A 20076-nucleotide genomic window follows, 5' to 3' on the forward strand; every position below is an offset into this window, starting at 1 on the left:
GAGGGGGGGCCCCACGCCGTTTTTTTTTTAAACTTTTTTTTTTTTTGCACAAAATCGCATTTATGAAAATGCGCACATTTTCATGACTGAAAATGCGCACATTTTCATGACTAAAAATCGCCCGAAATCGCGGCAAATCGCATTTTTTGCCGCTAATTCGCATCTCATTACATATGCGAATTCGCGGCAAAAAACGCGATTTTTAAAGGTGCGATTTCTGGCGAGTTTGGAACTCGTCCAAAAATCACACCCTATTACATTTCGCCCTGTATCTCTGAAATCTCCTCTGCACAGATTCTGTGACATTTGCAGCAGCACGTTACCATCTGGAAGCTGCTGTGACTTCATTTTGGGTACGGAATTCCCAACCCAGCCAACATTTCTTTATAATCTTACACAGCTGCAGAGGCAAACGACGGATTCGCAAAGGGGCAGATATAGATAGATACAGTACACTATGCATGTGCTTACATATATACCATACATAGTGCAACTATATATATATATATATATACATACTGCAGGTGATACTGTTTTAAGGAAACTGGTTCTATGCACACATCCCTTGGGCTTAGCTATCACAGCGGATCTCCGGTGAATTATTCTTTGTGTGCTATTAATAACAAGGATTCGTAGATCGTTCCGTTGCAGTTGACCCAGTAAATGGACCGTTTCTTATATTAATATTACTTACAAACAAACACACACACATCAGGCTTGCCTACCCTCTCAGAATGTCCGGGAGGCTCCCGAAAATCGGGTCCACTTTCCAGCCCCCCGGAAAGGTGGGCAAGTCTCCCGTTTGCCAGCCAGAGCCCCTGCACCCCTCATTCTCGCTGGTGGTATTACCAAGGAGAGGGGGCGGGGCTAAAAGGACACAAATCACGCCATTTCGCGTCATTTTGGCCCCACCTCTAGTCTGAGACCCGCGAATGGCATTGATTGCGTGGAATAGGGGCGGAGCTTTGAGTCAGCCGCATTGTTTCCTCCCCCCGACCATGAGATTCGGCTTGCCTCTCCAGGCTTCTCCCGAAGAGGCAAATGTAAAAGTCGGCAAGTATGACACACATACACACACACTTGCATAGTCGCCAAGCCATTTAAATACATAGTCGCAGGCTGCAGGCGGACGGCGGTGGGGGCGGAGGTTACCCATGGGAATACCCAGCATCCATGGCTATGCGGGCGAGCCGATGGCTGCCGGGGGTGGGAGGCTGATGTCACAAAAAGCCAGCTGCCTGCCCCGTTTCAGTTCAGACTGACTCTTATTTGCGAAGCCAGGAGAAATCATTGTATGGTCTTCGTTACACACCAAAGAGACTAAGTAAAAACCGGACCCGGACAAGACGCCGGAATGCCAGACCGTAGATCAAACTCTGCATTTCGGAGCTTGTAGTGTCTGGTTCGGGGGGGTGTCTTGTCTGGGGGGATGCCTGTGATAGCTTTCAACAGGGACATGGGGAAAGGGAGAATACAAGCTTCCCGTGTGGCCCGGACCGTTCCGGTTTTTGCTACATGCCCGGACCATACAGGGAGGCTTTATTCTCCCCCTCCTCCTCTACCTGGTGACAGCTGTCCCAGGCAGCCCCCCTGTATAGGACACTCCGGCATTCAGGGGTCTTGTGTGCGGTTTTTACCCATACCCGGTCAGAAAGTCCATAAACCACGGGGAGGGAGGCCGCTAATCACCGGTGCTGTGAGAGACTGATGAAAGTTCTCACTTTACGCGTTTCTCCGCCATCAATATTTGGTAGTTTCCTCAGAAAAAGGAAAAACGCATAGAGAGAGCTTTCATCACTATCGTCATCACTTTCCTGTGGAGGCCAATGTATGTAAAAGAACAATGCAGGTACACAGATTGGCAAAGTGGGGCATGCGAGGAAAAAAATTGATGACAGGGGGGGCATAAGGAGGGAAACTGGTAGGCAAGGGGCATGTTAGTGGGAGAAAAGCCAGAGGAGCAATTTAGGGTAAAAGTGGTGATGGGGCATGTGATGAAAAACTGGGCGGCAAGGGGCATGTTAGGGGGGGAAAGGGTGCAAGAGGGGCATGTTAGGGGAAAAATGTTAGTAGAGAGGCCTGTGAAAGAAAATATGGTGGGCTGAGGGGCATTAAAGGTATGGTTGGTATGCAGGGGGAATGTAAGGGAAGTCCAGATGGGCACAGGGGGTATTTAAGTGTAATACTTGTGGGCAAAGGACTGAAAGAGCGAGAAATTGGTTGACAATGGCATAGGTGCATGCATGAATGAAAATTAAGGTGGGCAGCGTAGGGCATGTGAGATAAATGTGTGGGAGGTGGGCATACGAGAAAAGCCATTGTACAAATGTGTATGTGTGAAAAGGGGCATATGAGGAGAATGTGGTGGGCAAAGTGTCACGACTGGTCATGTTGATGGAGTTCAAGGACTGAGGACGGACCAGAAGATGGAGGTTTGAAACGGGCAAGTTTTATAAAAAAAACTCATATAGGGATAACATATATATGTCAAATACTTATTTAGCGAATAAATAATAATAATAACGATTAACATAAGGGAACAGTCTTTGCTTGAGATAACCTGGAGGGAAGTGGATACAGTCTGTAACAAAAATAACGGCAATGTCCTTGCGAGGTTTACTTGAAAAATATAAACAGACGGAGGTGAGAGAGGCCCCGGGAGGAGATGGAAGGTTTTACCGGAGACAGAAGAATGCTGCCGGGTCCAACGAGGCCAGGAAGGCTGGAGGTCAGACAGAATGGATGCTGGAGATTGGAAGGGAGCTGCAGAACCGGACAGACAGGGCTGTGAGCTTATGCACAATGATAGTCAGGAGGCTTCCAGGAAGTGAACAACCTTAGGAATACTTTGCCCTAATCAGGCTCTCCTTATAGCAAGAGGGTTGCTGCAATAGGCCCACTGAACAGTGGGATGGGAAACCTCCACAACCTTGCCAATCACTGCTTTGCCCTTATCCAAGATGGCGGCTCCGACCTCGGCAAATGCTCATCTGGCTCGCAGCTCACCCAGGTCTCCCAGCACAGTGTATGAGGCTGCCACACTGGACCGACACCTGCTGACCACCCATGGACACCCATGGAACGCATGCTAGCCAATGGCGAACACGGACGGGTGAGTACCGTACCCTCCGTGTCCCAGCACAGTGTATGAGGCTGCCACAATGGACCGACACCTGCCGACCACCCATGGACACCCGCGGAACGCATGCTAGCCAATGGCGAACACGGACGGGTGAGTACCGTACCCTCCGTGTCCTGCCAGGGCGGCATGTGACACAAACCCATTACCACCTAGGCAACAATTTGGCATGACCTATATCCTGCATTAAACATCAGTATATCAGCCTTGCCAAGCAGGAGAACCGGAGAATTGATGCAATCAACACATTTATTGGTGAGGGCCCTCACAAGTTAATTGCCCTGGGGCGGTCACAAACCTTAATACAGCCCTGACTGAGATGTTAAGAGCCTCAGGATAAATGGCTCCGGGGACTGGAAGCTACAGGTGACTGACATTTAGTGATTAGGTGGTAAATCCGCTTGATAGATCCGACACCAAGTGCAGCACTGCTGATGCCAGCTCTCTCTGTGTATTGTGTAGGAATAAGTCACTTACTACACCTGTTTAGAAGACATTCTTGCATTTTATACAAGGACTAAGCATTGTTTTGACCTGGGCGGGCGGTGCGGATAATGGTACAATTAGCAGTTTTTGTACTGTCACTTAGTGTTGTGAAGCCTGCAGATTCCGTGCAGCCTCTGGAGAAATAAAGCTGTCAGAATCGCTTCATAACATCCATAATGCACACCTCCAGAAATGAGCGGATCCGCTTCCCGAGAGGACCTGCAGGAGTTATATGTTTGGCTTTGCCTAGCAGTGATGTATGAGAGGCAGAGTGACTTCAGACAGGATGGAGTATCCGCAGACACACAATCAATATCCTTGCAGAAAACAATAACATTGTGTAAGCGATAGTCGGAGGCCGCATTTCATCCGCGCTCACTGGAGAATCCGTTCGGAATTACAGAACAACAAAAATAACAGGGGTATTCAACCTCAGCCCCCCAAGTCTTCCCAACATGTCATGTTTTCTGGATTTCTCTCAGAGGACGCTGGCATGACACGAGAACCACTGGCGCCAGGGTCGTCTTAACAGCATTGTAGGCCCAGGGCAAAGCAATGTACTGAGGATCCTACACACACATTCATGGGAATACGTTATAAAAGAACACATCATGCTGTTTCCGGCTTCCCGCGCACCACTCCTCCACATGGTTGTCCACATTGATTGGCGGATAGCTCCAGGAATCAACCAATCAGCATGCTGACAGCCATTCACTGTCTGGGAGCTGTCTGGGCAGCAGGCACAGAATGCTGCACTCCCATTGGTGGCTAGCTTTAGCCATCCACCAATTATAATGCTGACAAAGATTTACTGTTTGGCGGTTAGTCACATAGAGAATACTGCACTCTGGTGGACAACTACTGTACAGCAATACATTAATCAGCAAGGTGATGGCCCTTCAGTGTAATTCACAATCTGGGTAGCTGAGCATATTGTTACACGTAGTTCATTAATAACCGAAAGCTCCGGCTCCATCTTATATGATTTCTATGCAGCATATTACAGCGCCTTAAGAAAGTTCCGATATGCAGCCACCATATGTGCTGCTGGTGGACTGCTGGTGTCCGGCTAAATTTTCCGCAGCTGTTTGCAGGTAATTATCAGCGGCCTCATTTTCTGCCTGATAGCTTGGGGGACTTCTGTGACCTTCTTTCTTGCATCAAGCGCAGAGTTGCCACAAGCTATAGCTCCAAGCGGACCAGTCAGGGATAGCACGTGGTGGGCGTGTAAGGAGAGATTTAAAGGGCGCCGGACGGGATAATGTTTGCTGATTATTACAAATGAGTTTCTGAGCAGGGTTACTGAGGATTCCTGGAGGTCATAGGCCCAGATGTACTAAGCTTGAAAAGTGATTAAAACAAGGAGAGTGAGAACGCACCAGTCAATCAACTCCTAACTGTCATTTTTCAAACACAGCCGGTGACATGGCATTTAGGAGCTGATTGGCTGATGGTTTATAACTCTCCATTTTATCACTTTTGAAAGGCTTAGTATGTGTGTACTATTCTTTGCTGTACATGGTTAGTAAATAGTAGACATACCAGCCAGATAGAATTAACCAGGAGCTTGCATTTATTGTAGTGCACGGATTGGAAATAGCTGTATGCACTGTTACATGCTGTCGGCATGCAGCGGACCAGCTGGTCGTTTAGGTTTTGTTGTAACTAGACATTTTATGCCACCCTGTCAAAAAAAAATCTGGTGCCCCACCCCCATACTTTAATTCAATTTTTTTTTACCTACATGCTCATTGCCAGGGGTTTCTTGCTTGTGGCCAGGGGTTGCACGCTTATTGCCAGGGGTTGCATGCTCATTGCCAGGGGTTTTTTGCTTGTGGCCAGGGGTTACATGCTCATTAGGGGTATATTTCTATTTGCCAAGGGTTGCATGCTCATTTCCAGGGTGTTTTTTTTACTCGTTGCCTGGTGTTTCTTGCTCATTGTTAGGGGTTACATTCTCATTGACAGGTTATTAGTGCCATCAGGGACATGCGGGTAGCACTGTATGTGCAGTTCTCCCCTGACAGACACTACAAATCCCGTGGGACCATTAGCTTCTGTCTCCTCCAAGGTGGCATCCATTTTTGGAGAGCAATTTTTGATCTTAGGTGGATGGCCAGACAGCACATAATCTGCAGAGACCCTGAACCTCTCGTGGGTCTCCCCCTTGTATCTCCAGCCATCCCGTCTCCCCCCACCCTGTGTCTTCAGCCATCAAGCATCTTCCAATGTACGTCCCCAATCATCCAATTTCTGCTCCTTGTGTATCTCCAGCCATCAAATCTCTCCCCCCCCTTGTGTCTCCAGCCATCAAGTCTCCACCTCAACTTGTGTCTCCAGCAATCAATTCTCTCCCCTTGTTTGTCTCCAACCAATCTCTTTAACAAGCTGTTATAATGTATTTACCTTTGCTGTCTTTCCTCTGCTTCTCTCCTTCTCGGCGTACTCTCTGCTCGGAATGACACTGACATGATCATAGGTCACACTGATGGCAGCTGTAGGAACGGCATGAGCAGCTGCTCTGCTGCCTGTCATACAACAGTGTAATGTGGGCTAGGTGACATAAGGGAGATTGCTACACTAATGAGGGACAGAGGGAGATTGCTGCTATGTCAGGGAGTCTCCTGCAGAATGCAGGAGGGGAGGTAACTATGATGTAACAGTGTAATGTGGGCTAGGTGACATGAGGGAGATTGCTAGACTAATGAGGGAGAGAGGGAGATTGCTGCTATGTCAGGGAGTCTCCTGCAGAATGCAGGAGGGGAGGTAACTATGATGTAACAGTGTAATGTGGGCTAGGTGACATGAGGGAGATTGCTAGACTAATGAGGGAGAGAGGGAGATTGCTGCTATGTCACGGAGTCTCCTGCAGAATGCAGGAGGGGAGGTAACTATGATGTAACAGTGTAATTTGGGCTAGGTGACATGAGGGAGATTGCTAGACTAATGAGGGAGAGAGGGAGATTGCTGCTATGTCAGGGAGTCTCCTGCAGAATGCAGGAGGGGAGGTAACTATGATGTAACAGTGTAATGTGGGCTAGGTGACATGAGGGAGATTGCTAGACTAATGAGGGAGAGAGGGAGATTGCTGCTATGTCACGGAGTCTCCTGCAGAATGCAGGAGGGGAGGTAACTATGATGTAACAGTGTAATGTGGGCTAGGTGACATGAGGGAGATTGCTAGACTAATGAGGGGAAGAGGGCGATTGCTGCTATGTCAGGGAGTCTCCTGCAGAATGCAGGAGGGGAGGTAACTATGACGTAACAGTGTAATGTGGGCTAGGTGACATGAGGGAGATTGCTAGACTAATGAGGGACAGAGGGAGATTGCTGCTATGTCAGGGAGTCTCCTGCAGAATGCAGGAGGGGAGGTAACTATGATGTAACAGTGTAATGTGAGCTAGGTGACATGAGGGAGATTGCTAGACTAATGAGGGACAGAGGGAGATTGCTGCTATATCAGGGAGTCTCCTGCAGAATGCAGGAGGGGAGGTAACGGTGATGTAACAGTGTAATGTGGGCTAGGTGACATGAGGGAGATTGCTAGACTAATGAGGGAGAGAGGGAGATTGCTGCTATGTCAGGAAGTCTCCTGCAGAATGCAGGAGGGGAGGTAACTATGATGTAACAGTGTAATGTGAGCTAGGTGACATGAGGGAGATTGCTAGACTAATGAGGGACAGAGGGAGATTGCTGCTATATCAGGGAGTCTCCTGCAGAATGCAGGAGGGGAGGTAACGGTGATGTAACAGTGTAATGTGGGCTAGGTGACATGAGGGAGATTGCTAGACTAATGAGGGAGAGAGGGAGATTGCTGCTATGTCAGGGAGTATCCTGCAGAATGCAGGAGGGGAGGTAACTATGATGTAACAGTGTAATGTGGGCTAGGTGACATGAGGGAGATTGCTAGACTAATGAGGGAGAGAGGGAGATTGCTGCTATATCAGGGAGTCTCCTGCAGAATGCAGGAGGGGAGGTAACTATGATGTAACAGTGTAATTTGGGCTAGGTGACATGAGGGAGATTGCTAGACTAATGAGGGAGAGAGGGAGATTGCTGCTATTTCAGGGAGTCTCCTGCAGAATGCAGGAGGGGAGGTAACTATGATGTAACAGTGTAATGTGGGCTAGGTGACATGAGGGAGATTGCTAGACTAATGAGGGAGAGAGGGAGATTGCTGGTATGTCAGGGAGTCTCCTGCAGCTTTTCCCAATAAGTTTTCAGCACTCTCCCCTGCAGACATTGCCCCCTACACACCAGTATGCCCCCTATATATATTCTCCACTACACAATAACATGCCCTTCCTGCACAACATAAGTCTGACCACCCCTAGCATACCGACATGTTTCTCACCTGCATACCAACATAGCCCCCTTGTACACCAAACGTGTGCTCCAACCATGCTATGCCCCTTAGCGACCCTGACTGACAATGTCTATTTCCAGGCTACAAATGTCCATTCCTTTACCATAATCAGTATCACAATTTGGTTCTCCTCCAGCCCGAATTGGAGGATTTCTCAGCTGGCGGAAACTTTGTTGCTTGTAAAATGTTTTCATACTTCATACTGTATTAAGGGAGATATCACTGGCAAAGACCCCTCCCTGATTTAGTATTGTGGCGGGACAACAAATGTCCATACTGTTCACGCTGCATGTGAAGTAGAGACTTGATATCCTAGCATTTTGCCACTGATCACCAGTGGATTCCATTTGAACTTTCCAAATCACCAGGTAATAAACCCAGTGATAAGTGTCAATACCAGTGGCGGCTCCAGAGGAGTGGTTGCAGCACAGTTCAAAATTCAAATAGGGGAGCCACACCAACTGCCAGTGAGTCAGTTTGGAATATCAGTTGGTGGCAGTTGCTGTACCTCCCCTATTTGAATTTTGAACCTTTCAGCCGCCACTGGTCAAAACTAAATCCAACATTAAAACTGACATTTAATACATTATACCGTTTCCCGAAACCCCATTGAGTTTACTGCAATGTCTCACGAGTACACATGAGCCAGCCCTGCCACTGTCTCTATGACTGGCAATGCACCCTGGGTGGTCTGTACCTTCTTCTCCCCAACGCCAATTTTAAGATGATCGTTCCTCTTTCCAGTACTTCTGAATTATCATGCATGTGCATATGAATTATTTTATACAATTTAAATTATTTTATAAAGCAGTTCATATATTTAAATGTATTCATTTGCTTGTATTAATTCATGTTAATTTAGTTTTTGCATAAGTGTATGTACTAGGTTTGACAGTGGAGGTGGATGAGGCAGACACGACTTGATTACCACCCAAAGCGATCTAGGGAAATGTGTTATTAACATGCGGGTCTCCTCCACAGGGGTGTATCATTCTAAATCTGGTCTTCTGAAAATTTGGGTTAGAGGGAAGTGGCAATATAGATGGGGGATACTGACGGAATGTCTCACTAGAGCATGCATACATTTAAAGTTGGCATGATTATTTATGAAACATTATACGAGTTGCTAAGTGCCATGACTTAGTATGGTGCTGCATATACCAGACAGAAGCAGGAGCTGTCAGGGACTAAAACAACCAGTGGCGGATCCAGAGGGGGGCTGCAACGCCGTCTAGAATTCAAATAGGGGAGCCACACCCACTACCAGTGAGTCAGTTTGGAATGACAGTTGGTGACAGTTGCTGTGGCTCCCCTATTTGAATTTTGACCTGTACTGGAGCCCCTCCCCCAGGAACCTTCCCTGAAAATAACTATCCAGTTATGAAAACTGTGTCTTGTATGCAGGGCCAGATCTAACTTTAGGCAGCTGCCTGTGTGTGTGTGTGTGTGTGGGTAGGGGGGGGTGTCTATCACAAAATTAAGGATGACTCAGAGAGCCTTGAACCCTTGAACCTCCATGCAAACAGCAGGGGGCGAACATCTAAAATCTGTTCACATGGAAAATCTGGACTGGTGTGTGGGTGTCGAAAAACCTTTCACTGACCCTGCCTGCCTGTAGATCCAACAAGAACAGCAGAACAGCTCTGGTTAAAATCTGGAAAAGCCAGGTCACAAGCTAATAAAAGGAGAGAGGAAGGGGAGCTGCCTGGCAAATTGAGTTTCTGTATGTTGTGGTTCAGTTTAATTTTTTTTTCACGGTTTATTTTTAATATTAGAACTTCTGAACCTCAACCAAGTTTGTGGTCCCTCATCCCCTGTTCTGTATGTGAGCTGTCATCAGGGTCTATTTTATCATTCAATATTTACAGCATGTATCCCCAAAACACCAGTTATGGAGGATACCCACACATATTAATTATCCCTCCAAGGTACAATGATGGGACTACAGCATATATTTGCATATCTGCATCGTTTCCTCCATTTCCGACAACAGCCACACCCCTCATAGGGCTGCAAATTTGTCAGATTTACTGAGCACCGGAGTGCAAAGCATTCCAGATCCGGATCTGACAGCTAGTGCCTTCTGAAGATAGCCCATTACCTGTTCCTTATCTAGTAGCCAAATAAGTTTATGGGCAGTGGCAACCGCAGGATTTTTAGAAGGGGGGGGGGGGGGGGGTCTCCCACTCTGCAGAGCATTGGAGTAAATACGGGAGTCTGGGGGAGTGGTAACAGCCATGAAATTTGGTATTTTTATCCACAGGATACTGTATGGAATACAGCATTAATATTTATCAGTATAGATGGTCTATAGTTTAGGTGGTTTTAAACATTTAAAGTGGTCAGGAAATGTTTAAATGGGATGCAGTTAAAATCCTGGCGGTCGGGATCCCGGCGTTCAGAATCCCGACGCCGGAATCCCAACTGCCGAAATCCCGACACATTCTTCCTCCGTGGGTGTCCACGACACCCTCGGAGGGAGAATAAATTAGTGTGCCGAGCGTAGCGAGGCACCGGGCTCGCTGCGTGGCGAGCGCAGCGAGCTCGCAAGGGGGTGCGATCCACGTCCCCCCCTTGTCGACATTTCGGCTGTCGGGATTCCGGCGTCGGGATTCTGAACGCCGGGATCCCGACCGCTGGGATTCAGTACTGAATCCGTTTAAATATATAATAAATAAATACACTAACATAATAGAACCAGTACTGCACTTTCTAAGCTCAAAGTCTCCCACTTCATGGTAAGGCTCCTGTCTCTTCCTCCTGGCAGCTACTCTCTGGTCCATGGTTGAGGGCTCAGATCCACACATACAGTAACTGTGGTAGAAGAAGCTGGTACACTGGGCATGTGCAGCAGCTCTGCTCTGTCCCTTACACGGCATGGTGTGGTGGCAGCTCTACTGATCATATTATATACCAGCTATTGTTGTCAGAATTTAAGGCACTTGCCAAGAGGAGGGGGTTCGGGGCAACCTGAAACCCCTCCTGCGTTTGCCTATGATGAATGTTACTAAGATGATTACTACAGGGCCAATATTTCTTGGTTGCAGTCGAAGGCAAGGGTTTGTAGCCCCTCCTCCACATCACAACAGAGAGGCAAGGAATCCCAACCCAAAGTAAAGACACAGGAAAACTTACAACAAGTTTACTTTACGTGAAGGAAATGGACGAAATATGCACAGAGGCCGGTGATGGTTTGTTTTCTGATTAATCGCTGAACTTGGGATTTTACATTATTACAGCTAATTTTCAATAATTTTTTACTATTCTAGAACAGAATGTAACACTTTTGGCCCAAGGAGTAGGATCATGAGTCCTGATCAGGTTATTTCTTTACTGTCTTCAGCCAGAACAATAGGCCTGTAATTTCCTAGTAAGAAGATGTCCTTAGTTCTCTTTATTCAATATATGTTAATTCCCAGAAGCAAAGTGAGCTAATAAATCAGCCTGATTTTTCTTCTTTTAAGCTTTTGACAGCGAGTATTTGAATCGTTTCCAGTACACTGCTTACTGTAATCTATTTATAGATTAGGAAATCTGAACAGTGATTATTCAAAATAGCAGGTTACAACACTGACAAAATAGTTATAATTAATAGCAGAAAAATTTGGCTTGCACTGTTTGACTTTGTAATAGTCCGTCTTAAAGCTGCAGTCCCGCGAGCAGATGAATCACAGCGGCTGGTTACAAGAAGCATGGTGATTTCCTTGTATCCCTGGTATTTTTCTTTAGACTATGCTATTAATGACTGATTTGTTCTGTATTTATGTGACTACCATGGCAACCACAGTCACACGTGTGCAGAGAGGTTTGGGAATGCCCATCTAAGCTCAGTTTTCAGTTTCATGATATACGGTACCTTCTACGCCCTGAGCTGAAGGCTGTGAGCCTGCAGCAGACATGTTTTTGATATGGAGATAACGATATGTGTGTGTGTGGGGGGGGGGGGGGGGGGAAGGGGGTCTAATCTTATTATTGTTTTACAAAATTTTGGGAAAACTGATTTTCTTTTCCACACCATTTGCACATTATTTTAGTATGACTTAAATGTAGCATCTGGATGCAGTCAGCATGAATTTACCTACTGTAGCTTAAACTCTGATTTTTCGGTGCAAGGAGCCCTTCAAAACTACCGTCACCTTCACACAGCGATAGTCATGGACTTACACCAATTTGGCACTGAAGAGAGGGATTTTTTTTATATCCCTCCCCTTGCTGCTCAGCCAGGCCTACCATAACTGCTGCCCCTCGCACCGCCGCCCCTCGCATGTCCATTCACGTATAATCAGCTTTCCTGACCTGACCTTTCTGTGATCCTGTGCACTGCCGGGGTTGTGTATGTATATATGTTATATTTAGACACACACATAACCGCACACCGACATACAAATCAGGCGCACATAGCATAACGATTAATCAATTAAGAACTAATCATAATCTAAAACAGCTTAATATAATCGTGTCAATTGCAGCTCCCAGCGAGTACATTTGTATTACTCAATGACACACACTAAAACAATGGACACTAAATAGGATAATGTTGTTTATCATTTATTAGGAAGCTAACAAGTAGCAATATTTTTTAACATATTTTTTTCCTATATATAGACAGTATTTAGCGGACAGCGGGCCTAATTCTGGTTCACTCGCAAATTCTCTCTCTAATGGACAAAACCATGCTGCACTGCAGGTGGGGCAGATGTAACATCTGCACAGAGAGTTAGATTTGGGTGAGATTTGTACTTCAAACTGATATCTATATTGCAGTGTAAGAATAAAGCAGCCAGTATTTATCCTGCACAGAAGCAAAATAACTCACCCAAATCTAACTCTCTCTGCACATGTTACATCTGCCCCACTTGCAGTGCGCATCGTTTTGTCCATTAGAGAGAATTTGCTTTTGTGAGTGAACCAGAATCAGGCCAGAGTCCAACAAAACCCACTGATAACACCGTGATTTGATGATGTGCTATGCTCAACCTCCTTTGTAATGATACAGTCACTGTCTAACGGCAATGTTATAATATCCAAAGGAGAAATCACCTGGATCATCAGCCTGAGAGTAATTATCCCATCAAAGTTCTGACAGAGGACAGTACCTTAAGCCTCTGTGCACATAAATATCATATTCGGGCAGGTAATTTAAATAGTCAGCTGCAATATAGATGGTATAAACCGCTGTACAGTAGTTAGCCCACACAGAAGACAGCGCACCGATGGAAAGGTTGTGCAGCAGTATGGGATTGCAGAAATATGGGTATGAAATCCAATCAGGCAGTTGTGGGAGAGAGAAGGACTTTCAGTGAAGTAGAGGAACATTTGGTGTTGATGGGTAATGGGGAAGCATGAAATGACAGGAGGTTCTTGCAGTGGCGCAGCACCTGCTCAGTGACACCTGATGCAGTCAAGAAAATCCCATTGCACCCCAAAAAGTGACGTGGCTTCCTGTAATTGGGGGCATGGCCTAACAGCGCCTCTGATGACATCACTAGAGAGTGGGTGGCTTAGTATGGGGAAGCCGAGTTCTGCACAGTTGTGGGCAGTGGCGTCACAAAGACAGTTCTAAGGGACAGATGTATTGACGAGATAAAGTGGAGAGTGATAACGAGCGATAATGTACCAGACAATCAGCCCCTAACTGTAATTAGTCAAGCAGCCTGTAACATGACAGTTAGGAACTGATTAGCTAGTACATTATCACAGTGTACAGTAGCTACTTCATATTACTGCTGAATAATGTTTTGCAGACAATGATATTGATCAATATAATGTAGGTAATTATCCCATTATAATGAAGTTGGATCCACAATTATTTTTCTGTCACTGTGTAAAGTTATCATATTTTACAGCTCTCTTGCCATGATAATAGGACCCTACCCATTACATATAGCCATGGATTATTTGGGTGACATAAAACTGACAGTAAGGGGGAAATTTAATAAAGGAAATTTGTAAAAAAAAAATAGGTGTATTTGTATCCAGAAAAACACTTATTTTTTACATTTACTATCCCGAAAATACCGCAATTCGTATTCGTATTGATGTGCTATCAATGCGAATACGAATTGCCGTATTTTCAGGATAGTAAATGTCAACAAAAAAGTGTATTTCCGGATACAAATACACCTATTTTTTACAAATTTCCTTTATTAAATTTCCCCCTAATTAGTGGTACCAGATTCTCTCTTCTCGGGATAGTTTTTTTATATATATCCCCATTGCCTACAAAAGACAGATGGAAGACTGCCAGACTCGCGGGTGGATAGAATGGGACGTCAGCACGTCAGACCGAATCAACCAGGACCGACGCATTTCGTCACACAGTTGAAACACAGTGAAAGATTTGGTAAGAAATCTCCAGTTTTTTTTAAAGCGGCAATCATTTACACTGCAAATTCAACCTGGTTCAAAATCAAACACATATTCCGCAGCGCTTTACAGAGAATATTTGAACATTCACATCAGTCCCTGCCCCAGTGGAGCTTACAATCTATATTCCCTACCACATGTACACACACACACAGACATTCTAGGGTTAATTTTGTCAGGAGCCAATTAACCTACTAGTATATTTTTGGATTGTGGGAGGAAACTGTAGTACCCGGAGGAAACCCACGCAAGCACGGGGAGAATATACAAACTCCACACAGTTAGGGCCATGGTGGGTATTGAATCCATGACCTCAGCGCTGTGAGGCAGTAATGCTAACCATTACACCGTCCGTACTGCCCCGTATATATAACACATGGTGGGGATAGAACCCATGACCTCAGTGCTGTGAGGCAGTAATGCTAACCATTACACCATCCGTACTACCCAGTATATATAACACATGGTGGGAATAGAACCCATGACCTCAGTGCTGTGAGGCAGTAATGTAACCATTACACCGTCCGTACTGCCCCGTATATATAACACATGGTGGGGATAGAACCCATGACCTCAGTGCTGTGAGGCAGTAATGCTATAACCATTACACCATCCGTACTGCCCCGTATATATAACACATGGTGGGAATAGAACCCATGACCTCAGTGCTGTGAGGCAGTAATGTAACCATTACACCGTCCGTACTGCCCCGTATATATATAAGAGATGGTGGGGATAGAACCCATGACCTCAGTGCTGTGAGGCAGTAATGCTATAACCATTACACCATCCGTACTGCCCCGTATATATAACACATGGTGGGGATAGAACCCATGACCTCAGTGCTGTGAGGCAGTAATGCTAACCATTACACCGTCCGTACTGCCCTGTATATATAACACATGGTGGGGATAGAACCCATGACCTCAGTGCTGTGAGGCAGTAATGCTATAACCATTACACCATCCGTACTGCCCCGTATATATAACACATGGTGGGGATAGAACCCATGACCTCAGTGCTGTGAGGCAGTAATGCTATAACCATTACACCGTCCGTACTGCCCTGTATATATAACACATGGTGGGGATAGAACCCATGACCTCAGCACTGTGAGGCAGTAATGCTAACCATTACACCGTCCGTACTGCCCCGTATATATAACACATGGTGGGGATAGAACCCATGACCTCAGTGCTGTGAGGCAGTAATGCTAACCATTACACCGTCCGTACTGTCCTGTATATATAACACATGGTGGGGATAGAACCCATGACCTCAGTGCTGTGAGGCAGTAATGCTATAACCATTACACCGTCCGTACTGCCCTGTATATATAACACATGGTGGGGATAGAACCCATGACCTCAGCGCTGTGAGGCAGTAATGCTAACCATTACACCATCCGTACTGCCCGATCCATATACATAAAATAAATCTGAAAAATGTATATAGCTTTTAAAGCTTGATACATCTGGCCCACTGGCTCTTACAATTCCACTTGGACTAGGGACGGCCATCGGTGCAGTTACCATCGATGTAATAAAGTTTATAAAGATAGTAATAAACTATGTGATGGATGACCATTGGTCATCCATTTTCTTTGACTGAAGGGCCAGCGGGCCAATCAGAATGTTTCCCGGAACTTTGAAGAAGAAAAAAAAAGGAAGCAAAACATCGGTTTTGCTGTGCCATCGATGGAGGGAAGCCCTCTGGTTCTCCCTCACTGATGGCAAAAGTTTTCGACATCGGCCATAAACCATCAATGATTTGGAATCATCTGTGGTCGATGCCTGGTCATCCCTAACTTGGACAGGTTACACTGGCCACAGCCTGCCCTGACGGCAATGTCCTCCCTACTGACTCTCCACTACTGCAATGCTATTTTCCTTCATGCTGCCATACTCTGTGGCTATTTAAATTAGGAGAATTCCAAATAATTTACGCTAGTCTGGATATACGACGGTGAATATTAATCAGCCATAGGCAGCTGCAAAACTACCGGCGTCTTCTATCTGAGGGAAAGTTTCCAGCCTTACAGGGAATACTACGTTAATCTCATTCACACTCTTCATTCAAAATGAAGTCATCTGATTGGATCTCTCGATTGTAACCCATTCATGGCAGCGGACTTATGCGGACCTCCAAAGACCGACGAGGCTTTCCCTCGCACATTTTTCGTTTTTTTTATTTTATTTCTCTTAGCAGGGTCTTCTTCAGTCACCTCACTAATTAACCATCTCCCCACATACATACATTCACATTGTATCCATGGCAACAGAAACTACGGTAACCAGCATGAAGAATGGGGGGGGGGGGCTGTGCCTGTGGTCCGCTGTTATGTATAGTGTGCATTCAGGGTCACTATCAGGGGACTGTGAGAGCTCAATGGCTCGCTCTGTACAGAACACACACAGGGCGACACTACATTGATTCTGTGCTATATATGTGCCGCATATACATACGGTGATATTGCTGGCGAGACCACACACACAGTGACCCACCTACAGCTCTCTCCCATCTGTCACAGAGACCCCTCTGTTATACATTGCTGGCAGACACGGTGCATTCATTCCTGTGTACTTTATACGCTCTGTTTAATGCAAACGCCACTTGTTTAATAATATGAGAATAGTATACAGTATATATTGTGCATTAAACCAACATCCATGTACCCTAGAGAATTGTTTGCCATCTCAATAGAATGCTGGTGCAGACTACAAGTAGGGGTGCAGAGAGGGGATGGTGGGTACAGATGACCCGGTCACGGTCCCCTGACAGAGCCCAGGAATTAAGGGCTGACCAGACACCCAGTGCCCGTGCCCTCCAGTAGGTAGGTCAGACTAGATCAATGCATTGGGAAGAGAGCGCACCTCCAAAAAGCAGCGAAATAACCACTGGGCTGACGTTCTCTCCCGCCAAAGCTGGCGACCCGCTCTAAGACGACACCGCCAACATACTATAAACTAACCAATCAAGTGCGCCCTCGCTTGTTGGATGCTGTCTTACATCCAGATGGTTAAATATCTCTCACAGGATTTCCAATCGGGCTGTTCAAGTGCTTGGATTGAGCAGAACAAGGGTTTCAGTGAACAACTAATGTGTTTCGGTAAAGTTTATTAGCCGTTTCTTCACATTTGTCACCATGTGGCCAAGTGGGAAGGTGGACTGGCCAGGGGCGTGGCTCCACCATTGCTTTATTGTGGCTCCGCCCTCTGCTAGACCATGCCGAAAACCAGGCACTGTATATCAGGGAGCAGATCTGCGATGGCGTGATTCACCAGGAATAAATTTATCGGGCCGCCCTCGGAAGGCGCACCCGGAGGCCATGGGGTGTGGGGGCCTCCGGGTAAAGTGGGGGACTTGCCCACCTTTCTGTGGGCCTGAGTGCGCCATCTGATTGTCATGAACTTCTGGCGACTCCGGGAGGGTAGGAGAGTATGAGGTAAAGGTTGGGGAACAGAAATCAAGTAGTCAGAGGGGTCAGACTCAGAACCAGGTGGGCAATGGGTAATCACTTCCTGCATACCTCCCAACCGTCCCGGATTCGGCGGGATATTCACGATTTACGGCCGATGTCCCATCGTCCCGGTACTGCTTACCGCAGTCCCGGCTTCCCGAGACGGTTGGGAGATATAAACCACGCCCCCATGCTCTCTAGGACGTCACTGTGCCTCCAGCGTATGTGCGCAAGCTGCTGGGCGGTCACAGTGACGTCCTCTTCCTATCCAGCAGCTGCCATCTCTGCGCGTCTGAGTGGAGCATGAAGTCCTGCAGAGCCAGCGAGCGGTAAGGGCGGGGGGGGGGGGGGGGGGGTTGGTTGGTGTGTGTGTGTGGGGGGGAATTGCCAGTGCCTCCTAAGAAGCGACGAGGCTGAAGTTATATTACGACGAGCGGCGAAAACGGGGGCGTGGCCGGATTTCGCGTCACCCCGTGAGGCCACGCCCCCTTTTCTCGAGGCCACACCCCCTTTTCGGGAGCGTCCCGACCTCCCAACTTCAAAAGTTGGGAGGTATGCTTCCTGTCATCAATGGCAGAGAACCATCAGACCTCTACCAATGGCAAAGTCTTAAGCAATATGCATCCGGTTAAACAGATAAGACTGGCATATTGCGCAGATTGTACACGCAATATGCTCGCTCCTGTGGTCGCTAGCGATGACGCTACGCACTAACAACACCATACAAGTTAAGGAAGGACTGAACAATGGCCCTTATTCAGATCTGATCGCAGTACAAATTTGTTCTCAAAATGGGCAAAACCATGTGCACTGCAGGTGGGGCAGATGTAACGTGCAGAGAGAGTTAGATTGGTGTAAATTATTTTGTTTCTGTGCAGGGTAAATACTGACTGCATTATTTTTACACTGCAATTTAGATTTCAGTTTCAACACACCCCACCCAAATCTAATCTCTCTGCACATGTTACATCTGCCCCACCTGCAGTGCACATGGTTTTGCCCATTTTGAGAACAAATTTGTACTGCGATCAGATCTGAATAAGGCCTAATAATCGTTCCGTCCTTCATTAACATTGATTCAAAGTATTCGGGTAATCTGGGCTCACAGGAATGTCGGAAGGACTCCCTGTCACTCCAGTGTGTACCCAGATGCACTAAGCTGGAAAAGTGACAAAATGGAGAGTGATAAACATCCAGCCAACCAGCTCCTAACTGCCATGTTGCAGGCTGGGTTTGAAAAATGACAGGTAGGAGCTGATTGGCTGGTTGTTTATCACTCTCCATTTTATCACTTTTTGAAGCTTGATACTTCAGGCCCTAAAGGTGTCCATACACTAGTACGATTTGGGCCGATTTCATCCGACACCGATGAATAGGCCAAAATCGGATGTGTGTGACATCCCATCTGACCCGATGCGCGGCCCCGTGCACATCAGGTCAGACCCTACAAACTAAACCTGCTGCACTTAAAATGTATTGGATTGGACCCATCAGCGGCACATTGCTGGTGCTTTTTAGCCCCCCAAATTTATTGGGTACAATCTGTAGATATGTGCCAGCGGTGAATCACCGCTGGCACACACCTATGGGCAGGGGCAGACAGCGACGAGTGCCACGGAGCCATGCAGCGGTTGGGTGGGAAGTGGCGGGTGCCGGGCAGTGGGAACCGGCAGCAGAATTTTAAAAAATTACTGTAAAAAAACTGGCAGCCAGTCTTTTGAAAGTATTTTTTAAAATTCTGCTGCTGCTTCCTGTGCCGCTGCCCGTCAATCACCACTTCCTGCTCCACAGCTCACCGCTGCCTGTCAATCACCACTTCCTGCTCCGCAGCTCACCGCTGCCCGTCAACCACCAGTTCCTGCTCCACAGCTCACCACTGGCTGTCAATCACCACTTCCTGCTCCACAGCTCACCGCTGCCCGTCAATCACCACTTCCTGCTCCACAGCTCACCGCTGCCTGGCTCTCCTGCCCCCGCCACTCCCCGGGAGTTTTACATGCTATACTGTAAATCGCATACGATTTATCGCATTTAAAAATAGCAAGTGCCAAATCATGTGAGCCTCCTGGGGAGCTGCCGGGGAGTTCAGGGGAAATTTGGTCCGACTTGTCCTTAGGAGAAGTCAGGCTAGTTTATGGGGGCCTTAAGTCTTAAAGGGATGCAGTCAAAATGCCGACGGTCAAAATACCGACAAGGTCAAAATACAGACAAGGTCAAAATACTGACATATAGAATGTAGACAGGTGAAAAAGTCAACAT

Source organism: Crinia signifera, chromosome 11 (genome assembly GCF_055691185.1).
Source record: "Crinia signifera chromosome 11, ASM5569118v1, whole genome shotgun sequence".
Lineage (NCBI taxonomy): Eukaryota > Metazoa > Chordata > Amphibia > Anura > Myobatrachidae > Crinia > Crinia signifera.